Raw genomic sequence first — 3,135 nt, 5'->3', positions numbered from 1 at the left:
GTGCCGCGAAGATGTATCAGGAGTTAAGGTAGCACTATTGGTGGAGAAGAATGAAGAAAGACATTGTAGGATTTGTGGCTCGGTGTCTCAACTGTCAGCAGGTGAAATATGAGCATCAGAGACCGGGTGGCGTACTTCAGCGGATGATTATTCCCGAGTGGAAGTGGGAGAGAGTCACTATGGATTTTGTGAGTGGTCTCCCTCGGACTTTGAAGAAGTTCGATTCGATTTGGGTGATTGTGGATCGGCTGACCAAGTCCACGCACTTTATTCCGGTATGTACTACCTATTCTTCGGAGCGGATGGCAGGAATCTTTATTCGGGAGATTGTTCGATTGCATGGTGTTCCAGTGTCTATTATCTCAAATAGAGGTACTCAGTTTACTTCCCAGTTCTGGAGGACCTTTCAGTGAGAGTTGGGTACACAGGTGGAGTTGAGCACAGCATTTCATCCTCAGACGGACGGGCAGTCCGAGCGTACTATTCAGATATTGGAGGACATGTTGCGTGCCTGTGTTATTGATATTGGAGGTTCTTGGGATAAGTTTTTGCCTCTTGCAGAGTTTGCCTACAACAACAACTATCAGTGGAGCATTCAGATGGCTCCGTATGAGGCGTTGTATGGGAGGCGGTGTAGATCTCCAGTTGGTTGGTTCGAGCCCGGCGAGGCTAGGCTATTGGGGACAGAGTTGGTTCAGGATGCTTTAGAGAAGGTGAAGCTGATTCAGGAGAGGCTTCGTACATCACAGTCGCGTCAGAAGAGTTATGCGGACCGGAAGGTTCGAGATGTGTCATATATGGTTGGTGAGAAGGTCTTGCTGAAGGTTTCGCCCATGAAGGGTGTTATGCGGTTTGGAATGAAAGGAAAGGTGAGTCTGTGGTTTATTGGGCCTTTTGAGGTACTTAGGAGGATTGGAGAGGTGGCCTACCTGCTTTCCTTGCCACCCAGCTTGTCAGGCGTGCATCCAGTATTTCATGTTTCTATGCTCCGGAAGTATGTTGGGGACCCGTCCCATGTATTGGACTTCAGCTCGGTTCAGTTGGATGATGATTTGACCTATGATGTGGAGCCAGTGGCTATTTTGGGTCGTCAGGTTCGAAAGTTGAGATCAAAGGATATAGCTTCGGTGAAAGTGCAGTGGAGAGGCCGGCCCGTGGAGGAGGCTAACTGGGTGACCGAGCGGGAGATGCGTAGCAGATATCCTCACCTGTTTGAGGCTTCAGGTATGTTTCTTGACCCGCTCGAGGACGAGCGTTTGTTTTAGTTGGGGAGGATGTGACGACCCGACCTGTCGTCACGTGAGTTACCGCTTCGTTTTCTCCATTTCCAGCTTCTTTATACTTCATTATCCGTATCTTATGTGATCGAGTTGGTTTGGAGAGGTTTTGGTAGGAAATGAGACACTTAGTATCTTTAAGGAAGGTTTGGTTTGGAAAAGTCAACCGGATGTTGACTTATGAGTTAGAGGGCTCAGATGTGATTTCCGGAGTTTTGGTTAGCTTCGGGGGATGATTTGTGACTTAGAGAGATCGGAAGTGATTTTGGAGGTCCAGTGTAGAATTAGGCTTGAATTGGCGAAGTTAGTATTTTGGCGAATTCCGGTTGATAGGTGAGATTTTGGTCCAAGGGTTGGAATGGAATTCCGAGAGTTGCTGTACCTTCCTTAGGTGATTTGGGATGTGTGTGCAAAATTTCAGGTCATTTGGAGGTGTTTTGGTCGGGTTTTTGATCAAATGCGAGTTTCGGAAGTTTTCGAAGAACTTAGGCTTGAATCCGATGTAATTTGATGGTTTTGGTGTTGTTTGAGGTGTTTTGATGATTGGTGCAAGTTTGAATGATGTCTTAGGTTGGGTTGGCACTTTTGGTTGAGGTCCCAGGGGCCTTGGGGTGATTTCGGATGGCTATCGGGATGAATTTTGGACTTGTGATGTTGCAGAAATCTGCTGGTTCTGGTATTTCCGCATCTGCGGAATTGGGACCGCAGATGCGGTTTCGCAGATGCGGGAAGGGGGTCGCAGGTGCGAGTTTTCTTGCAAGGTTGGTTTTTCGCAGATGTGGGAGTAGAGACGCATCTGCGGTGCCGCAGATGCGGCATTGGCATCGCAGAAGCGGATTTTGGACAATAGGGGATTTCCGCAGAAGCGGATAGTTGTCCTCAGATGCGGACTTTGACCGCAGAAGCGGCTCTGGGCATTAAGTGAAACTCCGCAGAAGCGGAAGATTTCCGCAGAAGCGGAAGCCGTAGATGAAGTATTTTGACCGCAGATGCGGTAATGACTGGACAGAAGGGTTTTAATTCATTTTTGTTCCCCGACCTAAGTTATTGTTCCACCATTGTTGAGCATCCTTGAGAGCTTTTGGACGGGAATTGAAGAGGGTTTCGACTGGGATTGATTGGAGGTGAGTCCTATGGTCTTTAAACACGATTTAATTGTAGAATCAACCTAGAAATTCATGAAAATTTAACAAAAAGGGGGAAGAACTAGGGCTTGAGTTTTCATATTTCAAATTGGATTTTGATGGGTCATTTTGAGCTTGGATTTGGGAGTTCTTGATATGTATAGACTCGTGGCGAGATAAGGAACCTGTTGATGTGAAATTTCTGAGTTTTGAGTAGTGGGCCCGGGGCTCGGGTTTTGCAAATTTTGTGATTTTCGATGTTTTTCGATTCTTTTCGATTGGGTTATGTTCCCTTAGCCTATTGTGATGTATTCGTTGTGGTTTTGATCAGATTTGACGCGCGAGGAGGCCGATTTGAGAGGCAAGGGCATAGCGAGCTAGGATTTTGGCCGGCTTGAGGTGAGTAATGATAGTAAATGATATCCTGAGGGTTTCAAACCCCGGATTTGCACAACGTAGTGCTATATTGAGGTGAAACACGTGCTTAATGACGAGCACGGGGTTGTAAACTATTGGGGATTGTGACTTGGTCCGTCCCGACTTATGTTTTTACCACGTATTACACTGAGATGTGTTTAGTATCAACATGACTTGGGGTCTATTGCCATGTTTTGGGCTTCATGCTGACTACTTGAATCCTTCGTGGATTTTTATCACTGTTTCCTCACTATTTTGATATACTACTTGAACTCAGTCTGTGATTACACTGTTTTACAAACTCAACCGTCTTTAAT

This window comes from Nicotiana attenuata, chromosome 12 (assembly GCF_001879085.1).
Source record: "Nicotiana attenuata strain UT chromosome 12, NIATTr2, whole genome shotgun sequence".
NCBI lineage: Eukaryota > Viridiplantae > Streptophyta > Magnoliopsida > Solanales > Solanaceae > Nicotiana > Nicotiana attenuata.
Note: the sequence above shows the minus strand (reverse complement) of the source record.